The sequence below is a fragment of the Haemorhous mexicanus genome, chromosome 12 (assembly GCF_027477595.1).
Source record: "Haemorhous mexicanus isolate bHaeMex1 chromosome 12, bHaeMex1.pri, whole genome shotgun sequence".
NCBI classification, from domain to species: domain Eukaryota; kingdom Metazoa; phylum Chordata; class Aves; order Passeriformes; family Fringillidae; genus Haemorhous; species Haemorhous mexicanus.
The window spans coordinates 11965755-11979099 of NC_082352.1; the positions used below are offsets into that span (position 1 = coordinate 11965755).

Below are 13345 nucleotides of genomic sequence, written 5' to 3' on the forward strand. Positions count from 1 at the left end.
GTGATACACAAGTGGTTCTGTTTTATAAAGAGACCCATTTTTGTGCATTGCATCTAAGATGTAAATTATCCCACTGACAGTACCAACTGGAAAGTTTCCAAATGGGTCTCATTTTGGTATACTAAAATAACTGCTTATTACAGAGGAAAGGTTAAGGAGTATTTTCAAAATGTGGATTTTTCTGTTAAGATTTTCTGATGTTTTCTTAAGTTTGCTCTGTTCTCTATATTGTTCCTGTACTTTGTGTTTGGAATCAGATGCTGATTGGTGTCTCCTCATTTCATTTCTCTGGGAAAATTGCCCTGTATATGATAGAACTTCTTCTGGTTTTCATCATCATTGAAGGCAAAGACTATCAGCTACTGTGGCTATTTATACTTAGGAGTGGGTAATCAAAGTAATCACTGGTTGATCACAGTTCTTCATGAAAAAGAAACTTCAGTTCAGTGACATTTTTGGTTGTTGTTGTAGTAATAGAAGGACCTCATTTTTTCCAGTAGCTTTTCAAGGACACTTCAGTTCTTGCTGCTTGAATATGCAGGAAATAATTTTGCATGCAACAAGAATGACATTTTGTCTAATGAGGAAATAAATTATTTTCCAAATCCATGAACAAGTCATTGCTAGATCATGCTCAAGCCCTGTCTTGCAGAGTTGCAGATATTGGACTACTGAAGTAAGACATATTTTGACACCAGCAGTGGTCAGCTGTTGATGTTAGACCCCATTGCCCAGGGCTGCATCCAGCCTGGCCTGGGAACCAGCTCAGGAAAGGGCACCCAGACAGGAACTGCTCCCTGAGCCCAGGCTAACCCTGCAGAGGCTGGACTAGAGACCCCCTGAGTTCCCCTTAGCCTGAATGATCCTATCCTGACACAACATTGTGACAGAACTACTGCTGTTGAGATCCATAAGCATTTCTGTTTAAAGGTTTGTAATGCTAATTTTCACAGACAAAACATCCTCAGCTGGTACCTGATCATTTACAAGCAGCTCTTGTTGGAGATGAAATTTTGCTAGGAGTTAGACTTTGATGCTGCCAGATGCTGAAAGCTTGAAGTATGATTCAGCAAGGACCTTAAAAATAAAAAAAGCTTTTAAAATGCTTCTAAAACCCACAGATTCATGATTCAAGCTCCTCAGAAGTTGCCTCGTCCCATTTCAAAAGATGGAAAAAGAATTAAAATTTGTCATAAATACCAAAGAGAAACAAAACACAAAAAGCAGTACACATTGGGCTAACTGTGCCAAAAGCAAATTTTTATCATGTGCATACTAAGGTACTAACCTGAACTCATATTCTGCAATTAATTTCATACAATTTCTTCCAGTATCAGTTGCAGTATAATTTATCCAGTATTAATTGCTAAAAGCTATAACATAAACAGTAACATGGGTGAAGTTGTATAAAAATGTTTATTATCTCTTGCAGCATCTCAAAAAATGATGGATAAGTCACTGTGATCACCTGCAGAAAGACCTGCCTGTAATTAAAACATGTAATACTTCTCTGGCTCTGAAATTTGAAATATGGTTTGTAGCACACTTTTAAACCTGTATTTTAATTATTTCTCAGTTCCAACACAAACCAAAAAAGATAAATTTAGCAGCTAATATTTAGTCTTGATATGTCTGAAGACTTTTTGAACTATGATAGTGTCTCACTATGCCTTGAAATAATAAGAAGCATTTTAAAACAATATTACTATTAACTTTATTATTGATGTATGAAAAAAGTAATAAATTTTGTTGTGTTATATCTACTCATATAATGAGATAAGCTTTGACTTACTCTACAGCAAGACTGATTGACTTTACAGAGCTGTTACCTGGTTCATGATGTATTTATTCTTACAACTTCTGTTCCTAGGTTAAGGTTATAAAAGGTTAAAATCAACATTTAAAACAGATAAAGTTTATTTGAGCTAAAAAATTTTCCATCCTGATGAACATTTCTGGGAACCTGGAGAAAAGCAGTTATCACATCACACAGAAGTTATCACAATAAAGCTATAAGCTGTAACAATAAATGGGAAAAGATGCAACAGCAAAGCTGATCATTTGACACTGTCATTTAATTGTATGCAGAACCACTGTGGTGACCAAGTTACACCACAGTGAAAATTCATCTAGTCCAAAAAATGAATGTTACTGAGTGACATTTTAAAGCATGGTAGTACCCAGCTTTTACATGGCTCCTTTGTACCTTAGCCTAGATATTACATAGATGCATGTTCTCTTCAAGCTATTCATTGCTAAAATCTAGACAAAACAGTACTAGGTTACATCCTCCAATTTCCCTGCACAAAGTAGCATTTAGAATTAAGATTTAGAGCATTTTGGAAATACAGACTACTTAATGCAAGAACAAAACTTTCTGGTATGATCATATGTTTACGTTGCATAAGATAATACAATCCATCTGTTGGGAAAATCCTTGCTGAATATTATATGTGTTTTAGCAATAAACATGAATAGAAATCAGGATTATTTTCTTAAAATCTGAAACTGAGTAACAGTGAGCCGTACGAAGAAATATGTCTAGGAACCTGAGGCAAATTATACATGTTAATGTTGGAGTCACTGAGAGCAGTTAACACAATGTAACCAAATGTCAACTGGAATATTTTGCAGTAACTTACTGAAGAGATCTGTGTTTAATGAATATATGAACTCTTGGTTTCTAAGTTTCCAACTTCAGATGGCGAAGATTAAGTGTTAAGGGTGTTACTGTAAATGTTTAAGTGAGATGAACATCACTGATTTTCTAATTTTACCACATGGTTTATTTCAGAAGAAAACAAGCACCAGTTAACATAGTTCTCCTGCAAGTCAGTAAACAGTCACACACAAAAACTCAATACAATTTGCTTCTTTGTTTATGTGCAGGATATTTAGTTTGGTTTGCAAAGTATTAGAAGAATAATAAGAACCTCCTGACAGAATACCACAACTAAATTTCTAAAAAGCCACTCAGTTAATCTCAGTGTTGAATCTGGCTGTTTCAAATTATTGTAATGTATAATAACAGTCTTATTGACAATATGGATGCACAGAGCCAACAAAAGCTAGAAAGAGTGGCCAAAATGATGAACTAAGTGCCAGCCCAAATGACAACAAACATATGGCCATTAACTGAAGAATGGAGGGCTTCAGGAATGCAGCTGTCTGTGGTCTCCTGAAGTTGCAGAGGAATGAAACGCTGTGAGGATTGGCAAAGCCTGCCTGAGATGAAGCCCTACTGAAGATGGTAAGCCCTAAAATGGAGTCAACCAGCAGACCATGCTGGAATTCAGAGATTTCTGTGGTCAGAATATATTCATTCCACTGGCCTCATAATGTACATCAACAAATTAATATTGTATGGATGTCATTTCAAAGCCTGCTGAAGACGAAGAGCCATTACTGAAGGCATTAGAGCACAGATGGTTCAAACTATAGGCAGATATTCATACTTGCATTTCTGCATTATAGCAGGGGTTTTTTTCTGTTGAACTGTAATGAATTGTCTCATAATCTATTCCATCTTCTTGCCATTAGCAGGCTTTGAATGTTCACAAATAGGAGCAAAGAACTCATTTTCCAGAGCTTTAATCACACAAAGAGGGAATGCCTAATTCTCTAAATGAAATGGTCTGTGATCACTGAAGCAGAGATTTAATATATCACGGCAAATTAGGTAGATTTTAATAAATTACTTATCTCTCTGAATACTTTACATATGCTTATGAAGAAACATAGCCTGTTTGCAAACAGTGGAAATCCACAGTCTATAAAATCCTTTGAAGAAAATGACAAATAAAAAAGTAAATTAAAAAATGAAACGTATTATATCCTCGTTCTCAAGAGACAATCCTTTTGCAGCATTGATTCACAGCTCCATTAAAAATATCAATTAAACCCTTCACTGAGATTGGTTAAAAGCTGTAAAATTAACTTTCCACACCAGACAGTAGTTATTCAGATACAACAATTTATTGTATATGTTTGATGTAAGTTCTAAAAGTGACAAAACCCAAATGAAAACAGTTGCCCATCCCTAAAGCCCAAAGCAGGTGAAGCAAAATCTGATACTCTATGGCTTCTTTTTGTGCTTTGACAGATGTTGGCTGCAAGTAAATCATCTCCTGTACAGAAAATTATTGTTCCTGCCCTCCCCCTACTTCAAATTATGGTAACCATAAACAGCTGATTATAATGCCAGTAGAAGGGTAAAAGTTATTTTAAAAAAGGGTGCAGTAATTTAATAAGTCCTGCAACTAGCCTAATTTTTTATATTTAATTGATAGGAACTGCATGCATCAAAGAAAACACATACTGAGATTTAATGTGCATAAAATGGATATTAGCATTTTAAAGAGGCAGATTAACACATTAATCCAAGTAATTTTCATATATTGCTTTTAATAAAATCTTCACAGTATAAAATTCTTAATGAGGCTAATCACAGGCATTCCATTTAACGGGGTGATTAGGGATAACATAAAAGTATTTTTAATCAGTTTTCTAAGGCTTATGGTTTTTTTATTAAAAATTAAAATTTTGACTTGCATTTTTATTACTGTTTTATGTAGGAAAAAATCTTAAAAATGCAAATAAAGCACGTCGTTCAATCATGTAGGTATTAATTATTTACAAGACGTTGTCCATTGTGGAGATATTCTTAGCCTTAGGGGGGAAATATAAAAACAAACAGACTGAAAAGTATACAAAACTTTACAACTACAAATCAAGCGTCCTTTTCATATCAATTATACATTAAATATACTGCAGGAATTACAAAGATCTCATCTTTGATGCACTATCAAGCATGTATTTACACTGGGAGAAGGCTCCTCTGTAGGCAAACTTCCTTTCATGCCTCGTAGTCATCTTTGCATTCCCCTCTCGACTGAGGGCAGCCCATGGAGGGCTTCCACTGCTCCTCTGAGCTTTCCAATTACTGCACTGTCATCTTGGGAATCAAAACCTAGATAGGAAACATTACAAAACAGCATCAGTAATTTCATTTAAGGTTTCACTTTTGTTCTGATCATCTTCCTTCAGCATTTGGAAAGATTAAAAGGCTCCTAGTGCCTGTTTAAAAAAAAAAAGGGGAGAGGTAAATAAATAGTAAAGAAAGCTTACTTTTCAGGTACTCAGCCTACTGGAAACTGAGCACTCTAAGAACTAGAATCTACATCAAAGAAACTATCAGGGCTGGAATTAACTCTGAAATAAAACTATTTGTAAAATAATTGTGTACATAAATTAGTAATTGTTCACAATGTGTAAATAAAGATGTTCCAAGCTCTACTGAAAACATATCTGCATAGTCAGAAATAATTTTAAGTAAAACATATACTAATTAATGCATTTTCTATACTGTATGTATGATGGGTCCAAGTCAGCCTGGACAATTAGTATTTAAATAGCAAGTTGTTCTTTCCACTTTCTGCAATGCAAAATTATTTAAATTCCAAGTGTCTGTGTGTTGTAAAATAGTAAAGTATGGGCAAAGATGATAATTCCCCTAGACTAAACTAGCTACCTTCATCTCTGTGTATGTGGGTTTTAAAGAAGCATTTAAAATTTCTATGTTACAGAAATTAGCTGACATGATTTAAAATTGCACTCTTTCACAATATCTAAGCAAGCCCAGAGGGCCAGAATCTCTGCTGCTGTGATTAAAACATGCTGCTAAGTCAAAAATGAGGCTCTTTCCCAGTCCTGCTCAAAAAGCAATGAGGCTGCCTAACGTGACTCTAGAAGGAATTTGAATAAAAACAAATAATCTTGACAGCATATCTTTTCAAAGCAAATTACACAGCTGACAAATAGGAAGGTTCTGTATTTAATAATTAGGATAAGTATTCTAGGACATGCAATGATGCTTCATGTTGCAACTTCTAGGCTGCTGGGATAGCTCAGAAGAGGTTTAGAGAAGGAAAAACTTTCCACCACTTGCCCTGTTGAAAGACCTATTATAGGACAGATTGGATGCTACTCTTAGAGATCCAAAGTATATATAAATATAAATATATAAATAGGAACTATGACTATAGGAATTATGGCCTTAAAATACAGAACAAAAACAATCTTCCAGTGAGAGACTACAAAATACCTTTATAAAGGAGATGTGCTTTTGTACAATCACATGGAGAAAAATTACTGGTGCAGAAAAGCTGAAGTGTTCAGCCACATGAAGAAGTGCATCAAACCCATGTTCTATTGTTCCAGGGTATGGAGATTTGATTCTTTGCATTTTCCTTATTGTGTTCCTGGAACTTTGAGTATTTATACTCTTCTCTGTGTATTTTAGCTACTGCATGGATTCAAACCATGCATGATGATGGAAATGGTAAGAAAGCCTGTTTCCCTCAGTACTCAGCTCCCCATAGCTGAGTAATTACTGCCATGAATAGAGCTAGCAAAGTCATGCCAGCAGGGCTAACTGGAACTCCTGCTCTGCAAAGGTACCTTGTGTGCACTGTGTCCAGGCTTGGAGCTGCTTCCTGCACCCACAGAGGGACTGCTTTATCACAAAGATACTCTCAGCTTCTTCCCTGAGCTTCACCAGAGCAGGAAAGAGGATTGAAATGAAGAGGGAGGAGAAAAATGCACCATTGGTAATGATGACCCTGCTACCACAGGCAAGAGGAAACTCTGAGCAAGGAGAATATTTCCCTTCTCTGTCTGTGAGAGAACTGAGTAGCCTTCTCCAGTCTTGCTATGAGCCCTACAAACACACTCTCCAAAGAGAAGATCCCCCAGCTCCTACTCAGCTCACTTGCTTTGGGAGGCCACAGTGTAGGGCTGGTGCCAGGCTTTTCCAGGGGGGTGCTCAGGCTAAACTGGCCCATAACCAACCCCCAGTATTACACTGCCACTGTCTCAGATACAGTTTGGTGGGGAGGACACAAACCCCTGCACTACCCTGGGGGTTATACTGTAACTTTAAATAAGATACAGACCTCAGCAATACAGAATTACTGACATTTTAATACATATATAGATATATATATATATTTATAGTCCTATTACAATGAAGTATCTTGTCCAAAATAGAGCATTACAGGAAGCAGACATGTCCTTAAAGTTCTTAGGTTTTATAAGCTAATTACTATGAGCTGGGGATGCTGTTTGGTTTTGGTTTTTTTTGAAACATATTTTAAGGAATGACAGTAATAGTTTCTGCAGACTTTTGCAAATAAATGTGGAAACCTTCAGTTAATAGAAAAGAATTTCTTCTTGACACTATGTCAAACAATTACTGTCACAGTAAATCTTGCAGAGAAAAGTAGAAATTCAACACATCATTTTTAAGCTACAAAAGTTTACAAGAAAGTGGTCTCTAAAACTCACCACCAATGTCTTGTTCAATGGTATTTCTTTGCTTCTGGAATATATTTTTCAAACAGATTCAGCAAAATCAGTATCTTCACATTCAAGTTCTGCTCATCTTCTGGGGAATCACTGAGCACTGTAAATTTTAGGGTAAACAAAAAAAAATTGCATTGAAAAGTGATCAACTCAGAAAACCAGAAAAAAGGCAAAACTGCATTCTGTCTTTTATTCTTCCACTACATAAGCAAGAACTCTTTATCAATTAAATTCAACATTTTCCATGACAAGAATAGTCCAAGACCCTCTCTTTTAAATCTTCCCTTCTTCTTAGTGTTATTTAGCTGTACTAGAAGGACAGAGAAGTTGTAGCCATAGATCCACAGGCTTATAGAAATGTTTCATTTTTGTTCCCCCTCCCACCACCCCATGGTACAACTGTTTATTTGGCTATACAAACAACTACACCAAATATATGCTTTTCTTCTGTGAACTTAAATTACACCCACAGCCTCCAAGTATGGCTTTCCTTTCAAACACACAATTCCAGTATTGTGTTGGAGCTGGCTTGAGTTAGTGGCTTGTGCTGGGGCCAAAAACACTGAGACTGACAAAATGACAGGAATTTAGAGCTAACATTTGGTATGTCTTGGCAACATTGGTCAAACTGTGAAGTTTGTGAGCTTTACAACCTAAAAATGTTACAATAGGCATCATTTTGAATGGGTTAGCATCAAGTTATGTTACATCCAAGGCTACAGGAAAGGATATCTTACACAAAATATGAATACATGAATAAAGCTATGGATAGTGTTACTCTCCTATATTTCTCTCTGGGATCCCAGACTTTCTCTCGAGCTGATTTCCACATTTCTTTTCTGTAATACCCAGGTATAAGTACACACTTCCTTGTAGGAATTCCAAGCCTACTGAAAAGGAAGAAAATGTAACATCCTGTTGAAAAGCACCATGTGAGAAGATAATTGCTAGGCAGTGCAGGAAAGAATAGAGAACTAAATGAAACTTGTTTATCAAAATGAAAGTGAAAAAACAGTAAGTGCTTTAAGCTTAAAGCATGTTTTACTATGAAAGCCTGAATGATTATTTATTTTTGTTTTTAGAACAACACTTAAAGGTGTTATCACCAGCAGGTAATTTGGAGCAACTGGTCAGAAACTCTTATATAGGCAAATTTGATCCAATTTGTTGTATTCCAGAGATCAGAGTTTTTAAGCAGTAAGTAGAAAACTCTGTGCATGATTTCAATATATTAATGTGCAGTTTACACTCTGTGCATGCTCTATTCTGGAACATGGAGGAAGAGATTTTGTTACTTTGGGGAGCAATGACTTCATATAGTCTGTTCCTTGGAAAACAATCATTTCCCACCAAGAAATGATGCACCTGTCAGGATCAGCCTGGAAACCTCTTGCATAAAGCTGTTCACTCTTGTTATCACAGCAGGGTGACTGTTAGGAGAATGGATTCCTCCTTTCCTCACAAATGTCTCTGCTGACACTTGTCAGAAGAGCACAGACTCTACCTCCAGGTCTCAGCACTTCAGCTGCAGCCTGGCAGGAGGAATCAGGCAAGGTTCACTACACGACTGAAATTTCCACACTCTTAAAATGCTGAAAGGCAGCAGTGGGAGGAAAAAAAAAACAACTATGACACAGTTACAAAAAGTTACATGGATGGGCAAAAATGTGTCCTGTTAACTGATTAAGAGACTTGAAGGTGTAAGTAGATAATGATGGGGTTCAGATGCTGAAATAATAACTCTGTATCCTGTTTTTATTCCAAAGGCTTACAAATATTAGCAAGTATATATTCCTAAAATTAATAAAAAATTTTAATCCCCATTATACAGAAAAAGGAACAAAACAAAAAGGCTACCCATGTCACACAAGACAGGTATAAGAAAAGCAAATATTCTGACAAAATCTCCATATTTATGACAGAGACAACGACTGTCTGAAAACATAAAGAAAATATGATTGTCAAAAGAGGAGAACCATCTTTGTGGTTTGCAACAATTACTAACCTTAAAAGGATTTCAAACAGTCTCCCTAGTCTCCTGCTACCTCATGCTTATGTATTTTACATTTCATATCAATCTGTTTAACAGCATTTTTTCCTTGATTTTTTTCGATACTGATTTTTTTTTCATTTTCTGTAACTACAGCCTTTAATTCAAATGTGGAACCAAAATTAACATTTCTAATAAACTTCTAAAATTATTCCATATCAATAAATTAAATTGAAAGCAGAGAAAATTCAATTTTATTTTCAAATATTATATTAATGAAGAGTGAATTCCATTCCAAACAAATTTTAGACTGAATATTAAGAAAAAATCATTCACTGAAAGAGTTGTCAAGCCCTGGAACAGGCTGCTCAGGGAACTGGTGGAGTCATTATCCCTGGAGATATTTAAAAGTGCATTGCTGGGTTAACAGTTGAACTTGATGACCTGAAAGTTCTTCTCCAACCTAAATAGGACTCCAAAAAAATATGTATTTTCCATATAAACTCCAACTAACATTTATTTATCTGTAAGCATAAACTAAAAGGGTATAAAGCTGCAAAATGCATTATTTTCAAGGTCAAATTGGTTCAGTTTCAACTACAGAATTAGCCTATAGTTGCAATTTTGGCTTAGCAATAATTTTATGTATTATAATAGTGTATCTTTTTAAAGAGCTATTCATTAAAGTGATTCTTCTTTTCGAAGACAAAAATAACGTGTGATTTATCCATTTATTTATGTTCTAATATGGATCCAATCATTATGAGTATCATTTCCAGCAACATTCATTGTGACAGGAAAAAAATAAATTAATACACTACTTAATAGACATAATACACTGCCTCTGCTGCTATAATTTGGCCTAGCACAAACACCAATAAAGTGTCAGGCTAAACCATCTGCAGGCAATTTTCAATGATATTTATATCCTTGATAATTTGGTTTCCTGAGCTTTAAAGCATTAGTTTAGTTCAGTTCCTGTTTCAGCTGAAAAAGCTCTGATACTAGTTTGTAAGGCCTGTGATAGAAAACACGTGTTGGAGATGTAACTAGGCCAGGTTTAAAATGCACAGAGTTGGAAACTTTTGGTGTATGGGCACAATCTTTCCATCAATTTTCTTTCTTGGTGGTCCTCTTGCAAGGATCAAGTGGGGAGCTGGACTACTGATGAACTTCCTGTCTTCCTGTCCAGCCAGTGCAGAACTGAAATTCCACCACGAGCCAGGGCAGACACAGCACTGACTGCAGAGAAGAACCCCCCTACAAACACAGAGACAGCACCACGGGGAAGATGAGCCCTTCTGCTCAGAGAAAAAGCTCACTGCTGGAATCTCACCTGCCTTTCACCTCAGGCTTGCAAAATAATTATTAAAAATATCCAAGGATGAAATTGCAGCACGCTGCCTGGCTATTTCCCTTTGCTTAATTTATCCCTCAGGGGAAAAAAAAAAAAAGAGTATTTTATCCTCAGTATTGTCAAATTTTAGTAAAACATTATCCACTTTCCTACTCTATATGGCAGAATTGGTCATCTGCTTGCTTATTAAGTGAAGTATTTTTCAGGGTTTTTTAAAAACTCCAAACCTAATAATTGTTTTGGTATGATATTTCCATCCCAACAAGTAATCATTTCATGGTGTTCCCTGCTCCATTCCAGTAAAACCTGTTTTCAGGCCAAGACATGAAACTCAGATGTAGAAATGAAATGAAGAGAGATCACTCCTTCTTAGTGTGGAGTGAATCAGTGATTTGTGAATAAATACATATTTAAAAGATTTACGAGTAACTCCAACATGTCAGATACCATCAGCATGTATCCTATTCTTTCTCAAATCAAATGAATCTTTAAATTAGTGATTATTCCATCTTAAAGTTTGACCTCCAAGAGAAAATGTAATCAAAGGATGTCACTCATTCTGCATAAGTAATGTACATATTATCACAATAAAAAAATGTATATGAACAAATTTATTATTATTATTAAATGGGAAAAGAATAATTTATATTCTTTCTCATATGTATTCACATAATAGCTGCCTACTGATTGATTTATTTATGTATTTATTTATTTCTGGAAATTCTAGGGCCAAGGAACACTTCCTACACCTCAGACTCTGAGTAGTATTCTGAATTCAGAAAGCAACAAATGTCCTACACTACACTGGGCAGCTATGTGCTTTCCAGATTGATTAGGGATAGATTCTCTCTTTTGTGGAACAGATTTGCTAAAAACAAACCAACCCACCAACCAAAGTCCCAAACAAGCCCCAAAGCACAGCACTAACCAGCCTTAGGAGAGCTTGCAGTATTCCATGCCACATGAACCTACACTAGGAAGAAATAAGAGCAATTGTCCCATCAGAATGCAGCTATCATTTCTAGCTGAAACAAATTTTTTTCTAGTTAGTTAGGTATTAACTCCTCAGTTCAACCTCCTCAAAAGAGACAAAGCACAAGGTGAACCACAGCACTATTTACTAAGACCTATAGCAGAGTTTTCCAGCACTAACATGTACCTGTCAATGTGCAGATCTGGCTTTAGAACAGACCTGAGACCTCTTTCTGCACAAGTATCTGCCTGAACCACATTTATCACTGCAAAGCAAATCAGAATTACTATTAGTATCAAATGTTTCTCACCTTTAAGAAGAGCACGAGGAAAAGAACAAAGAAAAACAAACATTTCTTTCTTTTTTCCTAAGGAAAAGCAACAATGCTAGAATCAAATTTGAAAGGTCATGTGATCTAATGGTGTGTCACTGGCAGGTTTATGTGCACACTGTCAAAAAAGATACAAGCAGCATCTAAGCATGCCACATAGCTGTCACTTTCTGTTAATGGCAATAGCACTCATGATTTTAAAAGCCAGTGGTCTTTATTGCTTTGTATTTGAAGTGATTTACTGCGTTTTCTTCCACTGAGGAAGCCAGTGATAATGATAATGTATGGCAGAGTGCTTGTCCTTTTTGACAGCCTCAGTAATTTAATCCTCCTTTCCTGCCACAATATTTCAATAAGAGAAACCTCTAGACCAATGGACTGGAGAAAATCCACAGCCTGGGGAGTGTGAGTGAGTGCTCTGAAAGCTTTTCATTGTTTTAATTTAAAATACAAACACAAGGATCAGCTTTTAATTTTTGTACTATTAATATGACCTAGAGTGAAAGTTAGCCTTGGTTTGGAAAACATAGTAGCGGAATGAGAAGCAGGGTTTTAAGAAATTCTTTAAGAAGTTTTTGGGCTTCTTATATTAGAGAAAGTGGCTGCATGCCTGAAAATGATATCAGTCTGCAAATATCAGTAAACTACTGTGAAAGATTATAAAGACTGAAAAGATGTTACAGGAATTTTTAAAAAATTAAATAAAGAAATGAAACTGAAAAAGTTTTGCTAGGACAGAACTAGAACGAATATAGCCCCCTCAGAATCAAACATAGCTCTTCAGAATAGTTTTCATTTGCTTTTGAGGGGAGAAGGTGGAGCTAGGAATTAGTCTGTCATTAAACTCCAACATTTTTAATATTCACTTTTTTTCTAGTTACTCTGCCACTGTACTCACAACAATTCTTTTTGACTCTCCACCTCACAGTAAGGTTTCCACTTCCCCTGTGCAGACAGAAATCTTTAACATATCTCATTACTGTCTTTTGCTACCCAAACTAAACTTATTTGTATAACCAGAAAGTATCAACTCTGCTATGGAGTGAGAGATTGGAATACAGCAATATGAGGACATAAGAAGGCCTCAGTTCCTGTGGAGGGATTTATTGAAGGCACATCTCTGTTATTCCTAGGGAGCCCATTTCCCAGCTGTTGATTTTTCAGTTTTCCCCAAAGCTGTAGCCCAGCCCATGCATGGGGCAGCAGTGCTGTTAGGAGTGGGTGACAAGCACAAACAGCCAGCCCAGTGGCTGAGCTGCTGGCATTCCTTGAAAGGAATCTGCAATTTGCCACCTCCTTCTCTACTAGCAGAAAGAAAAGCACTGGCACTCT

At 36.1% G+C, this 13345-nt stretch overlaps 1 long non-coding RNA gene across 1 annotated transcript in view; it reads right to left on the minus strand.

Moving 5' to 3' along the window:
• Nucleotides 1–3956: 3956 nt before the first annotated feature.
• Nucleotides 3957–13345, minus strand: part of LOC132332626 (uncharacterized) — a 39954-nt gene continuing 30565 nt past the window's right edge. The window contains exons 3-4 of the long non-coding RNA XR_009487959.1: nt 7345–7462; nt 3957–4969 (exon numbers count right to left, since the gene is read on the minus strand). This is a non-coding gene — a long non-coding RNA (uncharacterized LOC132332626). The remainder of the gene's footprint in view (nt 4970–7344; nt 7463–13345) is intronic.